The sequence below is a fragment of the Psammomys obesus genome, unplaced genomic scaffold, assembly GCF_907164565.1.
Source record: "Psammomys obesus unplaced genomic scaffold, mPsaObe1.curated_primary_1811, whole genome shotgun sequence".
Taxonomy (NCBI): Eukaryota; Metazoa; Chordata; class Mammalia; order Rodentia; family Muridae; genus Psammomys; species Psammomys obesus.
In genome coordinates, this window is record NW_026596101.1 from 16346304 (window position 1) to 16365438 (window position 19135).

A 19135-nucleotide genomic window follows, 5' to 3' on the forward strand; every position below is an offset into this window, starting at 1 on the left:
AATAAGGTGAGTGTCATTTGGTGAGTGCTTTTGTCTTTCTCCATGAGCACTTCCACTTTGGCGCAGGGGATCCACCCCCAGCCTTGCTCCACGACACGTGAATTCTCTAACGTGGAACTACAGCCCCAGCCCATGTACTAACCATTCCGTTTGCTTGCTTGCTTGCTTGTTTTAAGGCAGGCTCACACTATATAGCACAATTTGACCTCAGACTTTCGGTCTTTCTGTCTCATTCTCCTAAGCACTGGGATTACAGGTATGGGTCACCAAGCCTGGCTCATGTTACTGCTTTTGCTTGGCTCTTATTGGGTCAAAAGGATGCTTTTGAGTATTCTTTCATTCCATAAACAATTATCGATGCCCATCAACGTGTCACGGGAAATCGAGTCATGATAGAGACTAAGTGGATAATATTTCCTGCCCTCCAAAATCTCCACAGATCCAGGGAAAAGACAAAATCAAATGACTCATGAATAAACATGAACCTGCAGACTGAGTTAAGCCTGGAGGGGGAAAAAAAGTCGTTCTAGGAAGTTATTTAACATAAGAACTTGGCTGGGGCTGAATCATGAACAATTTTCTCTAGATGTGGCTTTTCGATAGAGTTGATGGTGAGGTCATATACCCAGTCACGACAAGAAGGGGGCAGGGGTCTTCCTCAGAGGTGGAAGGCACACAGAAAAGCCATGGCTTGCTGGTCACTGCATTGGAGGACGAGAAGGATGCCAGGAAGTAGGACCATGGGGACCAAACAGGTTGACAAAGACTGGCCACAAACAGGGTAAACCTTGAAGCCAGGAACACCTGGTTGAAATGTTACCATCTTATGGTTTTTACTCTTTTTTTTTTTTTAACAGTCTTTCTCTGAACCTTTCGCTCATCGTTTTTGTTAGATTGATGGGCTGACGAGCCCCCAGGATCTGTCTCTCTGTCCTCCAGCCCAGGGGTTACAGATGTAGGTGGCCATATCCAGCCTTTGTATGGCTACTGGGAATCCGAACTTGAGTCCACATGCCCGAGCAGCAAGCGCTTTACCCACTGGGCCACCTTTGCAGTCCTTTCAATGTCCCTTTCCTCCCTCAGGGCAGCGGCGAGTACCTTAGAAGGCTCCTTTGCTGGGTATCTCATAAATAGAAGTCATGTTAGACTGAGCTCCTGTGGGTGTTCCTGGTAGAATATTCAGCCACCTGAAGAAGGCTGCTATAAAGCCAGTTTCCCTCATGCAGCCCCTATGACGGCATTATAATACCACCCCTTGAAATGTGCCGCTGGTGAATCCAGCTTGAGGCTTACTGCCCCACCTGTGGCAGTAAGCAGGGTTTATTGATCTAACCCTGCCAATATGCACTTTGCTATTGACTTTCCCGCTGCGATTTCATTGAAGAAATACCTTCTAATTATAAGGAAGAAGGAAGCCTCATTCCCCCTTCTGATAGGAAGAAGTGGCTGTTTTTGAAGACTGGCGGTTCTTAGCCACGTGCTATCAACTAGGGAAGAGAGCCTAGTTTGAGTGTGTCGTGGTTTTATACCCCGCTCCCCAAATACAGGTCAGATAGGCACTCTCGATCTTCAGGACGCTCTTAGTTATCGACATACATGCATTGTTCCCATTTAGCATGTCAGGACAGATTTTGTTTCGCACATCATCTAAAGCAAGGCATCTTTTACCCGAAGCGCCCTCTCTCCTCTGGAAGCCATGAGATGTAAACTGTGATGTTTCTTAGTCTTGCTCTGGACATGGAAACACATGCACAGTTAAAACCATTCCACCTTCTTCGAAAAGAAACCAAACTCAATAATAATAAATAAATCAGTAATAAATATCCCAGTAGTAAATGGCCCAGAATGGAGACATTCCAGAAGGTTCCAACTTCCCACAGGAGTTTAGCAGCATTTGCGTAACCAGAAGTTATTAGCCAACTGGAAAGTTCCCTCCACTTTTCTGAGCAGTTGGCACTTTTTTTTTTTCTGTTGTTTCTTTCATATGCAGCTCACAGCATATGAGACCCAGTTTTAACATCTTCATCCTGCAGCTTCAGAAAAAGCTACACTTCATTTGGATGCCTGGTGAATCCATCACATTGTCTTGAGATAAATAAGGCAATCAAGTCCAGCTCCACAGCAAACTAGAAGAAAATGGGGTGGTGGGAACCTTGGCTATTTCAAGTACCTTTGCATATTCATTCCGCCTTAGAATCTGAAGACATCTGGGGAAGCCTGGCTATAAAGTAGGATTTCAATGACATCTGATTGACTCCACCAGTGTAGATCTGGAGAGGGACAAATGGTGGGAAAGGATTTGAGAAATAGGAAGAAAGAATTCGTGCTTGGTTACCTTCAGGCAGGAGATTTGGTACGAGGTTGGGTGATCTGACTGGAACATCAAATTTGCCTGGGGTCAAATCTGACCTAAATTACCTTGAATCAGTTTCTTAGCACTCCTGTGCTTCTGTGCCCTTAACTGTAACCTGGAGATGATCAAGAAAATGTCTACATTATAGAGTCATGGGGAGAGGAGCTGCAGTTGTCACATGTGTAAGCACATAGTCCATGTGTACTCGATAAATAATGATTGCTTTTATCAGTGTCAGTGATGAGCTTATGTATTGACACGGTTGTGTGTCTTCAATTCTTCCTTCAACAGTGAGTGTTGTGCCTCACGTATGCAGATCACTGTGCAAGGTGTTAAGAGGATAGTAGTTGCCCCTGGAATTACTGCAGAGAGAGGAGTAGCAGTGGGACCAGAGAAGGCATCGAGTTAACACTGACCCACCACTCATGTTGCTGACCTATGAAGCTTCCCGTTGAAATCAGGGGGGGAGCTGAGAAGGATGTGGAACTGTCATGGGCACCCTCTCAGTTCTCTTCTTTCACCTTATCCTCCCCTTCCAGCACTCAACTCTTTCCTACCATGAACCTTAAAGAACTGCTGAGACCAATTTCTAGTTCTGAGCCTTAAATGACCAGAGGGAATCAACACGTAAAAAGCTTTGTCTGAATCGTTAGGTACCCCGTTAATCTCACCCCAGCCATCTGTGCTTCAAGAGAAACATGTCCAAATATATGCTCTTTAACCACCAGAAGGAGGGGAGGCCGTTCACTCAGGACCTACCCACTCCAGGCAGTCCACATTCCAACACCCCTGTCTCTCACTTCTGCTCATTCTTCCTAACTTTGGGGTCTATCAAGAGAACAGGGATCCTGAAAATAGACACCGTGTCCCGTGGTGAAATGGCAGTGACAACTTCTCCTAATTCCAGGTCACTTTCTTGTGATGCCAGGCGTCCCCAGCTTGTCTTTTCTTTTTTTCTGATTTGAAAAAGTTCTTTACATTTGTTTCCAACCAGTGATCCAGTCAGCATGGGTTATGAGCCAGAGAGCTGGGACCCAGGGAAACTTTGTCTGACTCATACTTTGCTGCTCCTCCTGCTTCTCCTACTTCTCTCCCCGTCTCTGTCCCCTTCCCACTGTCTTCCTGTCTGACCAATGAGGATGAGAACAGTGTGTACCTCTCGGGGTTGATGAGCACATCAGAGACGTAATGGTTGAAAAGTGATGAACATAGCATGTGAGACATGGTCCACCCCAGTAAATGCTCCCTGTCACCATCACCTTCATCTAGAGAAAGGTGCCACGTGTCCAGCTAGACCACCAAGTGGGTAGTAGTTCTGATACATTCATGAACATTCCATCACTTATTTATGAAGCTTAGGTTTAAAAAAGGAAAAAAATTTAAATCCTTAAGTCAAGAGTCTGTTCTGATTTGGTTTAGATAACCGCTGAAAAGCCTGGGCTTGGAAACCTTACCCCTTGAAACCTGAATGATGAAGTTTGACAGGAAGGCAGCCTGTCCTTAGTTGGAATCCAGTGTGAATTTTATCATAGCTGCGCCCGAGAGTGGTTATCAAGTGTGCTGTAAATTTCTCACCCCAGGAAGGGGTGAAGGCTCAGTTTTGCAAGTAGAGACCGTTTGTATAGTCACATAGTTTTTGAGAAGTCACAAGACAGAAAGAAGAATTTTCATTCCCCATGCTCCTGACAAAGACATTCGCTTTACCGAAGGATCAGGTCTGGGGTGACTCACATCCTGTGGGATGAGAAATCAGCTTAGGAAAAGCTGTGCTGTCTCCTCCTCTCTGCCCCAGGTATGAACGGTGTTGCTTAGACACGGTTATAATTGCTCAGGTGCACCTTGCTGCAGGCTGAGCTCCTGTGTGCTTCTCACGAGTTGAGTCCTCCTTGTGAGATTCTTGGGGCAGTGAGCAAAAGCAGCTAACAGAGAACCCACAGCACAGCTCTGGATGAGTGGTGGCTAGCACAAATAGCCTAAGGATTAGAAGCTGTCAGAAAAAAAAAAATGGGAAATCTGGAAAGCTTCCGGTGGCTTCGGGTTTAAATCAGAGTTCTGAGGGCCCCGGAGCTATCACCACCACATGGCACCAGGGATGAATGACAATATTCACTTGTCAATCAGGAGTGCTATCTCCAGCTGTCACTAGGGGTCAGTTGGCAGGATTTGTGGATCTAACCTAGATGACTCCTGAGGATACTGGCTCCTTTTCCAGAGCTGAGTACAGGCCTTCAAACATCAGTGTTCCCCATTACAATTTAAAAGTGAACAAACAAGAGCAAAAACAGAAAACCGGCTCCTCTCCTCCCTGCCCCTTCTATAACCTTTCAAGCATCATTCAGTAAAAGAGGGCATCTCTGGGGTGTACCCCAGTGGTAGGATATTTTCCTGGCATGTGTGAAGTCCTGGGTTTCATTCCCAGCACTGTAAAAAGAGGACAGTGTGTATTGTGGGTAAAATGCCATGCTGTTTTTCTTCTCAGTGGCCATTTCTGTTAGTACACGAGCTGATGCACTAGCCCACTTCTAGGTGGCTTAGCCAGTTGTGATGTCATCATTGGCCACCTCTGCCAGGGGCCTGGGATAAAAGAATCCCTGCCTCTTACCTCTCCTGTCTCTCTTGCCCTTGCTGTTCCGGTCTCTCTCCTCTTTCTCTGTTGGGGCAGCCCTCTGCCCCCCCCCCATCTCTGTCCCTCTGTCTCTCTGTCTCTGCACTCATGGTTCACTCAGACCCTAACTCTTTTCTGCTTCCCTTTCCCCAAATAAATATCTTTCATATCAGATCTGTCGAATGTGTGGCAACATATCATAACACTACCTATTGTCAGGCCTTTAGGAGGAACATTTCCTGTGAGGGTGCTGCCTCAAAGGGTGCATCCACTTACACACACTCGGGCTCTCTCAGACCCTCTTGTGACATACACATTCCCACTGGCTTGCACACTGTCACTCACTTGCACTCACGCGTGTTCGTTTTCTCCTAGACTGCTGCACATCCACACCCTCACCTACTCACCCACCCACTCTTTGACCTGGGGGTGACAGGGGGGTTGCCTGGTTTTCAGAGCTGGTGTCAGAGCTGCTTTTAGAACCCTAATATTGGGAGACAGTAAGTTGTCATCAAAGTGACGCTGGGATGGAGGGAACTGGTCAAGAATAAAACTTGGGCTCAGAGAGGAAGGTGGGAAGCTGCCAAAACTAGGCCTTTGCCCTTCTGCTACAGAACCCAAGGGCAGCAAGCCAGGGTCCATTCTGTGTCCTGGGAAATAGCGTTTGTTTCAGGAAATGCGATCTTTCTGAGGAAAGGGTGGAGTTCTGAGGGCACTGAACAGAGCCTATGGGGATATTGAAAGCAGAGGGAGCCACAATTTGCCCTGACTTCAACAGGAAGAGATTTTTTTTTTTTTTTGGCTCTTGGAACTGAGTTTCCTAGAGGGTCCTATGTCAGTCAAAGTTTGACCAAGAGGCTGACAGTGTTCCCCTAATTCCCTTTGTTCTGCGTTTCCTGCAGGTGAGCTCTGTCCTCAGCTTGCCTCCCTTTGTAACAGCAAGGACACTGAAGTAAGTTGTACCTATTCGGGGAAGAGAGGGAAAATATACCCTTCTCCCAGAATTCTAAGCAAGAGGCCTCACATTCTCTCTGATGGGCTGCCTTAGGTCCCAGGTCCACTCACGTGCTAACTGGTTCCAAATGAGGAGCTGAGGAGAGAACAGAATAAAAAGGGGGACACGGGGGATTTTCACGACCAGAAGGGCAATGGATTCCACTGGCAGCTGAGCCGCTTGATGAGACCTTCAGCTGTCTGAAAGGAGCCCTTGCTATTTTTCTCATGTCATATTATCGAAGGCTGGTGGTGCAGTATAACCCTCCCCCCGCCCCCGCTCTGTACTCCTCACAAAGTTCCATGGTACACATGGACACAGGGGGCTTGTATCAATGCCCCTCTGAGTTGGTTTCCATTTTTGCTGGACATTTCTCTGCAGCCCAGGGGACTGCCCCTCCAACATGAGGAAAGAAGTTCAGACTTCTGCCTCCAGGGTAAAGATCAAACCAGAGTTCATGGGGAACCTACTCCATCTTCCTCTTGTGGCTTCTGCCCCAATAAGAAGGGGTAAGCCAATGCCAGGTCCCTGCATGGACAGCTAGAGTAGCGGACTGGTGATCACACAGGCCCTTTACTGACAGCCCATCATATCCCCAGGGCTGTACCTTTGACTCTGCACACGTGTTCATGAACAGTTTTAGGGACAAGGAGTTTTCCTCTCTATTTCGCAGATAACAAGCCAGAGCCTGAATGGGCTGAAATAATTCCCTCAAGGTAATGAGGCGTATAAAAACCAAAGTGGGATTTTAGCCTAGCTTTGCTCGAACTTACGTATGATACCTGAGCGTCTCATCAGTGTCTCTCCACAGAAATGTGCTCCCAGCAGGGGGAGGAGACGTCAGCCTTCCCATCTTCTGCCTTCCTTCTTGGAATTGTTGTCATCCATGGCTCACGCTTATTGCCAGGACCCACACAGCCACGGGCCTCCCTCTCAGGACAGCTGCCTCTGTTTATCTGCCAGACCCAGACCCGCCCGTCCAGTGCGATAAACCCTGCTTCTTTCGGAATTTCATTTCCCTGGTTTGCATCGTTTTTTTAAATTTCAAAACATACATTTCATTCCATCACAGCCCTGCCCTGTCTTAAATGTGCTGGGTGATTGCTTTGAATGTGTTCATGGAGGCAGTTTGCTTTTTAACAAGGGCCTCCTTTTCCTCAACAGGGGAAAGTTTCACACAAACAAAACAGTGCCTCCTGGAGCACTTGGCTCTTGAACTGATCCGGGTAAGCACCCTGCCTTGTTTGCACGAGGAGGTGTCTGGCAACCATTAGCTGAAAGGAGCACTCTAAGTTCCAATACTGCATGTTCTCTGTTCCTACGAAAGGAATGTTCCAGAGGTGCTCCAAAACCCCTTTCCATACCCAAATTACCTCCTCATTTCACCTTCTTGTTCCTTCCATGTTTTATCTCCTGCCCACGTTTCTCATCATCATATTCATGGTCAGCCGTGGCCTTTAAATGAGGAACGAGTGTTACTGCACACAGCCATGTCCATGTTTGTATGCAACCTCCAGCTGCTTCCCCGCAGCAGTAGTAGACTGGTTACAGCTGAGGCCATTTTCATTTCTGGAAAGTTCAGGATACCCTGGTCCTTTGAAGAAAGGCAGGGTGACACCGATCTAAGTCAGTAACTCCACAGATACCCATCCATGGCCTCTGACTTCCCCACACCCTGCTGTGGCCGGGAGTAAAATCCTGATGTTTGGCAAGGAAAGAGCATCATCTCACCTCTATCTACTTGCAAGGAAAAGGAGGTAGGCGGCCGTCCTGCCTCCACTTGTACCTAGGGTAGGTGTTGCAGGCTCGTCACACACTCAAGCCAGTCTACAGAGCCATGCCTAGGCAGATGCGGTTCAGGCGATGGCTGCAACACTGGAGTGGGAAAATGTTCTCCCTCCCTAGCCCGGGAGACACTATCAGATCCGAAGAGTCATGTAGGACAACAATTAAATGTAATGTAACGCATGGGTGTCCTTTGGGTTATCCTGCCTCAGACAGCATTCTTAGGAAATCAAGTCGGTGAAACCTGATTTTCTCTCTGCTTCTCTGGTTAAACACCACACAGACAGTGAGTCCTCTAATTAGGGACTACGTTGTAAGGAGAATTCCTCCCTTTAAAAAGTAGGCTCATTACCATGCAATGCCCACAACATGAGAAACACCCCGGGAACTAAGCCCCGTGGAGAATGTTCTAGAGATTCAGCTAATACTGACTGTATTAATGGCCTCATTGGTAGAGCCCCTGCTGTGTTTATGTTCTTTCTGTCATGCTAACTCTTACAGCCTTTTATAAGCAAGCCCCTGTTGCTGATTTAGATAGGGCAGAAGTTCACAGTCTGTGGATACCCTGCATATCAGATATTTACATTACGGTTCATAACAGTAGCAAAATTACAGTTAAGAAGCAGCAACAAAATAATTTTACGGTTGGGGGGGTCATCACAACATGAGGAACTGTATTAAAGGGTCACAGCCTTAGGATGGTTGAGAACCGCTGATACAGAGTAAATGCCCATGTGTACTTTTTGTAGGGGCTGGTCATCTGTGTGACCCCCGTCTACTACAAAGCATGCCACGCTTACCTTCTTTTGCTTCACAGACAGTATTCCCAGACAACACATTCAAACACAAGTGCAGGTACTTGCTCTGAAACTTGCCGTCCTTGGAGAAAGATTGGAACTGGTTTGCTCTGGCATGTATTGGCTGCTTTGGGAACCTGCTCCAGGCTGCACTTGGTGCCAGTAAGCAGCTGAACAAGCTTCCTTTGAGGAGGAGGTGATAGGGAAGTTGTGAATGAGGAGGTGGCTTCACTTCACAGTTTCTGGTTTCTTTCTTTCTTTTTTCTTTTTATCTCCAGAAGTAAGTGTTTCCCAAGAAGATGTGGCCAGGCTATTTAGAGGACTGGGAGATTCTCTCCTGCTTCCTAGCTTTAGCAGTTCTATGGAGGACTGGGAGGAGCTAGCAGCTCTGGGAGGGTTGGAGCCTTGCATAGTTTGGCATCTTGACAACCGAGTTGTACACTGGGTGTGTGGGCTGCAATCCAGTGTGGGGCTTTCCAAGAACCACTGTTCATCGAACCTGGAGCTGTCGAAGCCAAGCCAGAAAGACCGCGTGTGTCGTTGCCCATTTAAAAGCAGTAAGCCAACCTTGGCAAAGGCTTTGGCTCTTGGCACATTTGGCTCTTGGCTCCTTATGCTGTTTTAGGTTAAATTTATGGACAATATGGTAAAAGTACCTCCAAGTGACAGGGGCTAGCAACCTTCTATTGGATTCATGGGATCCCAATGAGATTAAGAGAGTGATATCATTGATATTCCTTGAGAACAATAAAGATAGAGGGAGAGGGAGGGAGTGGAGAGAGAGAGAAAGAGAATATCAATCCCATTGCTTTGGTTCAGACTGAAGAACTTAGTAAGTATAATACCCAAGGTACCACACAACCAAGTTATTGAAAATGCAAAAATATTATTTGAAGTCACATTAATTAAAAGTTTGTTCCTATTAATATACTGCATATGAGGGAGTCTAGTTCATAGAGGGACCAGCTTAAAATTAAATTACATTACAGTGGGCTGCCAAGGCACTAGAAGGCCTTTTACCCAGGCCAGAGAACAAATTACCATGACTTAGTTCACTGTCAGTACAAAAGAAGGAAGAGCTGAGAAACAGGGTACCAGAATGAGCAAGCAGCTGTGATGTATCCCAGAGTAAGGATGCCATGGCTTTGGGATGCTTTCTACTTTCGCTGAGGTGTCCATTTGCTTCCAAAGCAACGGCCCTAAAAAAGATGTTGGTTGTTCCTGCCGCTCAGCACCCCTTTACCTTCTAGAAACAGGAAGTTTTTTACAGGGACAAGCATTCCTTCCAGACTTCTGATCAAGTTGTACTGTAGGAAACTGAAAATCGTGACACCTAACCCTCCTATACTCTATAATGGCTCTTTCATCTGGAGTGGCCAATCTCTACACACATCCCCACTTCCTCCCCTGGTCACAATAATAATGATGGCTAGTCAGCACATCTCCCGTGATTTAATTACTAACCAACAGAGAGGAGATCTCTCTCTTCTGAGCGTGAGATGATGAGGTCATGAGCCAAGACAGAAGTAGAAGGTTCTTGGCATCCACCAGCTCCCTCTACGCTCCTGCTCCCTTGCTTCATCTTCTCAGTCAGTCAATTTTTTCTCTATTAAATTAGAGAGAGTTGTGTTTCCATCATTTGCAACTGAGAGCTCTGTCAGAGATACCTCAGCCTCTGTGCATAGGCACTCTACATTCCTCCTGTGCACGGGTACCCCACATCGTTTTGTGGGCTGCTAAGCCAAGTACTGGTCCCTCTCAGCTCCACCTGCTTCTGCAGACTTGAACTGAGTGCTCCCTTCTGTGCAGACGCTGTGATAAGGTCGGGACATGGCAGTCAGGAGGTGGTCACAGCTCCAGTCCTGTTAGTGTGCACCCCCAAGGGCAACGGGGCTCCTTTCTGGCTCTGTGGAATTTTGGGTTTGAGCCATCTGACTCAACCTGTGTGTGGGGGGGGTCACATATCAGATATCCTACGTATCATATATTTACACTATGACTCATAACAGTTATCAAGTAGCAACCAAATAATTTTATGATTGGAGGTCACCACAGCATGAGGAACTGTATTAATGGGTCACAGCTTTAGGAAGGATGAGAAATGCTGCTGTAAACCATCACTCTCTTAAGTTCTCCCTAAGCCTTGGATTTACATTTGGAAAACAGAGGTGATGATGATGGTGAGGATGATAATGATGTACCTATTTCATAGTCATGGTGAGTGAATGAGTATTGGATAATAAAAGCTAATCAATATCTACTAGATGAAGATATTTATGACCGTCCTATTTCTAACAGTCAGGCCTTCAATAGTAGGGTCCAAGCTTTTTGTCCTTAATCTTAAAGAATATAATGCTGTAAGAAGAACCATCTAGGTCAGAACCTCTCTTAATTTTTCAGAATTCTATTACTGGGCAGAAATATTAAAGAAAAACAGTATTTGGAGCCTGGAAAGATGGTTAAGGAAAGTGTGAGTTCAAATCCCAGCATACGTAAAGAGCCAGAAATGGTGGCTCACCTGTAATTCTAGAGCTGGAGAGTTAGAGATAGGAAGAGGCCTGTTGCCTGTTTGCCAGTTATCCTTGCCACTTGGAGTGCTCCAACTTCAATTAAAAAAAAAATTCTCAGTGTGCTTTGGCCATGGCAGGACTGTTGTAATCATGAACTCACAACAGTTGTGAAGAAAACATGAAATTGGAAGGTGGTGTAGGATTGCTAAGGGAAGAGAGAAAGAGGGGGGTGTGATCAAACACATTGTATACATGCATGATGTCCCCCAAAATAAAGTGGTGAGCAGTATATGACATCCCCATGCTGATTACTGACTTCCACACACTGGTACACACACATGAACATGTACATGTCCAACACACACACACACACACACACACACACGATACATTTGCACCGGATTTCTTATTTGGACTCTAAAAGAAAACTCACATGAGGCTTTTGGGCTCTTTCCTCAGCTAGCTGGGCAATTTCTATTCTCAAGAGCATCTTTTCCTTTCTTAACAGGCTGCCTATTTCTATACTAACATAAAAGGCATGACTCCCTTTCTCTCCTTCTGGTGGCTTAGGGACTTTCACTTAACCTCTACTGTGTTCTCTTGAACTCTAACAAGATTACTCAGGTTTAGACAGAAAGGAAGGAAGGAAGGACAAACAGACAAACGTGACTTATGAAAGACGATGTAAAGCTGATTGTTTTATAGTTCTGATTCTGTCACGGATTCTTTGGGTTTGGGGTGCATGCATGAGTAAATTATCCTCAATACTAGAAGTGTAAAATCCAATGTGAAACTTCACAGCTTCCATTCCAAATGCCGATTCTAACTGTAATTCCATCGAGTTTTATAGTCTTCGAGTCTAGTTAGTTTTGATGTGTAATGTTTTTACTTATTTGAACTTTTATTTAATAAAGTTTATTTAAAAAGAGCATTAAATGAAAGAGAAAGGAAATAAAAAATATCCCAAGTAAAAGACTTGCCTCTGGTTAAAACAAAAGGTGCCAGGAGAGACACCGAGGCACACACCTGGAAGAGGGAAAGGGATGCTCTGATCTCCTTCTCAGGCAGTGTGTTTGAGCTTGTAAAGTCCTTGTGCTTTTTTTTTTTTTTTTTTTTTAAGCAGACTCCCTTGGACACACACTAGCAACCCTGCCCTGCTTGCTTCTCTCTTCTCTGCCGGGATCCAGGGACTGCTTGACAGACCAGCAGTGGCAGGAAGGGAATCTGCCTCTCTACTGCTGGAGAAGGATCTCTCCCTTGCTGCTTGAAGTTTCCCTGTTCCTGAACTTCACCAGCACCATTAGCCTGTGCTGCAGTACCTCCCCATGTGTTTACAGTTTGTTGGCTTCCTTGTGACTGCCCACTTAGATCAGTGTTTAAATGAAGATGCTGATACTTCGGGGTTGTTGAAGATGGCAGGATGGGCGAATGAGCATGGCACTCCTAGGTCAGCACCTTATATCAAACTAACCTGCTTTCACTAAACAGTCAAGCCTCTGCTTCAGCCTCTGCAGTGCTGGGCTAACAGGTGGGTGCCACCATGCCAGGCTGCATGTGCTGTTGTTTTGTTAGGAATAACAACAACAAAGGAATAAATCTCCATTTGGGGGCACCTATTTGAGGGCCATGAATCTGTACTGAATGCTGAAGCACCTTCATAGTCTAAGAGTTTGGATAAATGAGCTAAATGGTGAGGATCTTGCGCACCCTTTGTGTGTGTGTGTGTGTGTGTGTGTGTGTGTGTGTGTGTGTGTGTGTATGTGTGTTTCTTTCAGTGTGGGCTTGTATTGCATCTTCTACATAATCAGCCAGTGAACACACTGGGTGTTTAACAGGCAAGGAACATGCTCCTCTCCTCCTTGAATTCTGTGTTTGCATAGTCATTGCAATCCAGGACTTTCTTCATACTACTTTCTTCATATTGTGTAATCATTCTAGGCCACTGCTCCCCTCACTCCATGTGTGCAGGTACATGTGTCATGGGTACATGTCCACATGTATGTACACCCATGTGGGGGCCAGAAAACAATAGCAGGTAACTTTCCTTAAGTTCCTTTCTTTTCCTTAACTTTTTATTCCTCCCCTCCCTTCCTTTTCCCTTCCCTCTCCTTCCTTCTCTTTTCTTCCTTTCTCATCTCTCCTTTTCCCTTTATTTTTCTGAGACAAGATCTATCAGTGGCCTGGAGCTCACCAAATAAGCCCCAGGAACCCCCTGCCCCCTGCATCTTCCTCTCTAAAGCACCAGCATAATAAGTATATGTTTCTATATCCAGGATTTTTACGTGGGTTCTGGAGAATAAACTCAGGTCTGCCTCGCCTTATCAACTAAACTATTTCCACAGCCCCCTTAGGTCTTTTGTAGTCACTCTTTAACTTATTTTACTTTTATTATTTATTTGTTTGTTTGTTTACTGTATTTTGGTTATATGTTTGGCTCTCATTAGTTTCTTCCTCATTTGACTACTGCTTGTCATTTACAATATTAATAATATCTGGAAATCAATTGTAGTCCTTATAATCTAGTTGCTTAGTTGGGTACTAGGGATCATGAGACCTAGAGCTGATAGGAAAACTCAAGTCTTACTTTGGAATTTAGATATGTTTATTCTTGTGTATGTGAATTACCCAACTACTGTGTGTGGCAATTTGCATTAGGCTCTGGAGTACAATGTTCAACTCTCACTTTCCACAAAGCTTTCAAGTCACATGTAAAATGTATCACTCAAGTTCTCCAAAAGTAACAGCTGATTTGGTTAATAAGTAGACATATCCTCTCCAAGTTTACTTTTTTTATTAAAGATTTTATTTTTTTTATTTTGTGCTTGTTTTGTCTGAATATATGTATGTACCTATCTTGCATGCCTGGTGCCCAAAGAGACCAGAAGATCTCTTGGAACTGGAATTAGAGATGATTGTTAACTATCACGTAACTGCTGGGAACTGAACCCATGTCCTCTGGAAGAGTAGCAAGTGCTCTTAACTACTGAACCATCTCTCCAGCCCCGCATCTCACTGTTCATAAGGAGACCTTGTCTCAGGGTGTCCTGAGCTAGAGCAACTCATGTGCCGTCTGTACAACCTCCAGGTTGCTTTCTTCATGGTTGCCATGTTTAAGCCAACCCCTCTGTATCAGCTCCATCCTCAAGATGGTAGTAAGATGACTCAGGAGCATGCTTCATAAGTTTTCCCTTGGGTTTTCAGGGTCCAAACTGGAATCAATGTGCTTGTGGCAAGAAAGATGGGATTACTATAACTGGCCCACATTCCTGGTTGGGGTAGAAGAATAGATGTTGAGTAATCACCAATAGCCACATCAGGTGACAGACACAGGAATGGGACACACACTATAGTATGTTTTGTAGTATTACAGAATAGTAAGCCTTATGAAATTCCGGAAGGATTGTGTACATACAGGCAACCATATTGAACAATTTATTGTGAGAGGCATGTTTTTTCTAGATTTGAAGGTTTCTGAAGTCTGCATAGACTATAGTGATTGGATCTCCTGCTGTTTGCGATCATGGTTGGCCCAACAGGTCCATAGACTCTCCTCAGAAAGATACAGAGAAGAACACAAGAGAACCTGAAGAACTAGACATCAACACAGCATGTCTCCCTAGAGAAATGGTGCTAGTGTGAATTTTAAAGAAGAAAAGCAAAGTCATATTACAGAGACGCTTCAAAACTTCATAGGAATCCTTAAGAGAAACAACGAGATAAATTTAAAATGTTGATGAAATTGCCATATGGCATCTACCTGGCCCATCACCCTTGCGTGAAATGTACTTGGTGGATAGTTGGAAAGGTCCTGTCTCCATATATTTCCACTGCTATGAAAAGAAATTAAATTAATCTGGATGCTATATTCACCATATGAGCATAGTTTAATGACTGGGTTTTTGAAAATACTTCTTCAAGTACCTGTAATCTGATGTTTGTGTGATTATTCCTTTTTACATACACATAGTATTTGTTTACTCCTTACTATGCATCTTAAATTCTTTATTTTAATTATTTTTTTTCTTCTGTAGAACCATAGAATAGTGTGCTTGGAAAATGGCATTCAAAACTGCCAATAGCTAAGTGTTGATACTTTCTGTACTTCTGTAGCTAATCAGGACATGGGCTTAGGAGTTCTATTTTAGAACAAGGAGCAAACCCATAAGGCACATGAGCCGCCTCATCCTATCCTGCCCCTAGCATAACCTCTCCAAGAAACAAAAGTAGCATCTGTATGTCCCAGTGCACTCTAGAAAGGCGCTTTGGAGAACTAAGCCATTTAGGAGGGATAAATATGCCTCAAATAATCCTTACTGCTGCTGTCAAGGCCACTCTGAATCAGGTCAAATTAGGATTACCATGGCTTCGTCCTAGAATCTGGCCTGCCATCTTTCTTAGCCCCCATCCTCACCTAATTAGAAATATCTCACACTTCTCTGTGTCTGATCCCTGGTCTCCACCACTTTGTCCTAGTTACTTTTCTTGTTTTCAGGTGGTGGTTGGTTCCAGTTTTGATACCAGCTTCAGGTTTTCTCACTCTTGGAATATATTTCCAGACCTGAAGTTTAGTCACAAGCATTATGATGCTGATGATAATTTTGTATACAACACACACACATATTTGTGAAAGTCTTTTTTTGTAGGTCCAGGAATATTACATTTACATTCTCAATTCATAGGCTAATTTCAGACATTCAAGGACTTAGCAGGCACCGTAGTAGTGACAAATACACAGGGTTCCCATACTCATGGAGCTCATGCCATAATCAAGGGATGTCAAAAGTGATGAGTGTTATGACAGGGAACATGGAACTGCCAAGATGGAGTGCTCATCATCATAGATGATCAGCATGAAAGCTAAGGCTTAAGAAATGGGGGAGTTGACTGGATGAAATTATGGTTTGGGGGAGATGGTCTAGGTCTGAAAGAACAGCAAATACTAAGGTCGTGGGGTCAAAGCATCAGAACCCTAAATGAGAACAGTGTCACCCTCTCTAGTGAAGCAGAACATAGAACAGGAGCATGGTGGTTTGAATGAGAATGCAGCCCCACCCCCCACAGGCTCACATGTTTGAATGTTAGATCGATCCTCTGTTGGTAGAACTATTTGGGAAGGATTAAGGGTATGGCCTTGTTGGAGGAGGTATGTCACTTTAAATTTTCAAAAACCATACCCATCCCTGTTAGCATTCTCTGCCTCTTGTTTATGGATCATGAGATAAGCTCTCAGCTGTTCCTGCTGCCATGCCTTTGCTCTGCAATCATGGACGCTGTAGTGGTTTGAATAAAAATGGCCGCCATAGGCCCACAGGGCGTGGCACTGTTAGGAGGTGTGGCCTTGTTGGAGTGGGTGTATAATGTTGGAGGAAGTGTATCACTGGGGGCCGGCTTTGAAATCTCAGATGCTCAAACGTGGCCAGTGTGTCTCAGTCCCTTCTTGCTGCCTGTAGATCTAGATGCCCAACTCTCAGTTACCTCTCCAGAACCATGTCTGCCTGTGTGCTGCCGTGTTTCCCTCCATGACTGTAATGGATTAAATCTCTGAAACTGTATGTCGGTGACAACTAAATGTTTTCCTTTATAAGAATTGCCGAGGTCGTCATGTCTCTTCACATCAATTAAACCTTTGCTAAGACAGACTCTAACCCTCTGAAACCATAAGCCCAATTAAACACTTTCTTTTATAAGACTTGGTCATGATGTCCTGTCCCAGTGATAAAAGTAAAACAAGGAACGTTGGAGCAGCTTTGGACGTTACTGAGGTAGAAAGAATGATTCCTGCAGTCCAGTTTCATTGTCTGGATTTTCAGACTTAAATCGTCTTTTCTCCCTGAAGAAGTTGGAACTTTAGCACAGACCGAATGAGTATAAATCTGCTAGGCCCAAATCAGGTGAGCGCTCTGGAGTGGCCTGTCAGAGGAATTTTTGCCTTGAAGTACTCCAGGGTGAAGGAAATGAAGGTGTGAGGGTGGGAACAGTCATTCACAGGATGGGGACACTCATTCACAGGCTTCTCAGCAGGCTGAAGTCCTAAAACTCCCACAGTGAAAGCTGGACCACCCTGCGATGCTCTTTTGGGAAGAATGACAAATTCAGTATGGGCTGTTCATCCATTTGGCTATGGAGAGCACTAACTTCATTTTCTGTTCAGACAGTTTATGTGAATTGACATCCTGTGGGGTAGAAACAATTTAACAGTCCTGGCACATCAGAGTCCTCTCTTGGGTCTTGTCTTCCAATTTTTTTCTTTCTTTAAATCCAGTTTTACCAGAATACCTCAAATGGCTTTAAAAAAAAAAAAAAGCATGTGAGTTCTGAATATAATGAGTTCTCTTTTTGCCATTGCATCATTCTTTAGCTGCCCTTGTAAAATAGCTCCCCATGCCTGTGAGGAGTGTGTCTATATAGCACTGACTATCTCTGGAGGGATGTTTACAAAACTACAAATCACATACCTTTGGGGAATGGAGATGCTACCCAACTACTTGGATTTATAATGGTTTTGTGTGATTTACACGTTACGGATGCTTTCTCTGTCATTTGTGCCTTTGAGGGTTTTGCTGCCTTTATTGTTCTTATTTGCTTTTTGAGACAGAGTTTCACAATAGCCCAAACCAACCTCAGTGTGTAGCTGAGGCTGGTCTCGAACTTCTGCTTTCCCTGCCTTCACCTCCTGCGTGCTGAGGCTACAAGCACATACCACCACACCTGACTGGAATCTTGTCAGAGCTATGACGTCTGTCCCAGCTATTGGAGCGCTGGATACACGAGTGGCCCTACTTACATCAGCAGGGCTGTCGGGCCTCAAACAATTGTGAGCAATCTCATTGGGCAGGCCTGGAAATGAGGCGCTGCAGGCCAAGGATGTCATGGAGGCCTGTCCTGAGGTAACTGACTAGCCTTTTGTTTGATGGCATGTGCACTTCAAGATTAGAAATTTTAGAGTAGCATGTGCTGATATAGAAGAGCAGGGGAGGAAGTCCCTCCACTTGATGAAGGTCACCCAGTAGGCTCAACTCAGAAAGCACTGTCGCTAACAGTTCACACCAGGTAGAGTAATGCTGCCTCGACCCATGGACTGAGACTATGGACGAGCTGGAATTCAAAGTCATTCTCAGCTATGTTACGAGTTTGAAGTTAGCCTGGACTACATGGCTAGCCTGGATTACACGAGAGCCTGCAACAGAAAAAGCAATAATAAATAATTCAGCATATGTTTCACCATCTTTTTCAGTTTCACAGCTATATTCGTGTGCAGCATTTTTTTCCCGTTTATTTTCACTCTTTCTTATAAAATATGTTCTTTATCCACATCAATATGAAGCTTAGCGCCTTGTTTTTTAATTGCATGCAGTAAGTTCGCATGTTCCTTGTAGAATAATGTAGATAAAGTCGTATCCTGTGTTTTTACCTTCATGTTAGGGTTCACATGTTTATAACATATGATTCCTCGGTTTCCCTTGTAGTCTTAGTTCTGCAGACATAACCCAGTGTCAAGACATTTCATTGGTCTGAGAAGAAACCCTGTGCTGAAGTAGCCAGTTTCCAGTTCTGCTTCCTTCCTCCAGCCCTAAGCAACCACTGGTCTACTTTCTGTGTATACTGTGTGAGGCCTTTTATACAAATGAGGTTGTATGCTGTGGCTTTGCGATCAGCTTCTCTCACTCAATGGAGTGCTTTGAGATTCATCCATGGCATGGCCTATCTTTTGTTCTTTTCGTAAAGTTCCTTGTTTCCTATTGATGATTTATTTCTGTGGTGCTGGGAGTTGAACAATGGACCTTGCACATGATGACTCCCCCTTCACACACACACATCTTAGTCCTTGTTGTGTGTGTGTGTCTTTGTCTTGTTTTTGAGACAGAGTCTCTCTGCGTAGCCCTGGATGTCTTAGCATGCACTATGTAGACCAGGCTGGTCTCCAACTCTCGGAGATTGGCCTATTTCTGCCTCCTGAATGTTAAGGTTAAAATTGCGTGCCACCACACAAGGCAGATGTTGGTTTTTTGAGACAGTGTCTTGCTCTGTAACCTTAGGCTGGCTTTGAACTCTTGATCTTCTCCCCTGCTCCTAAGTGCACTCCTAAGTGTC

General features: G+C 44.7%; 1 protein-coding gene across 1 annotated transcript in view; it reads left to right on the top strand.

Moving 5' to 3' along the window:
- The window catches only part of Frmd4b (FERM domain containing 4B), a 229009-nt gene that overhangs the window by 15530 nt on the left and 194344 nt on the right, over positions 1–19135 (top strand). The window lies entirely within an intron of this gene.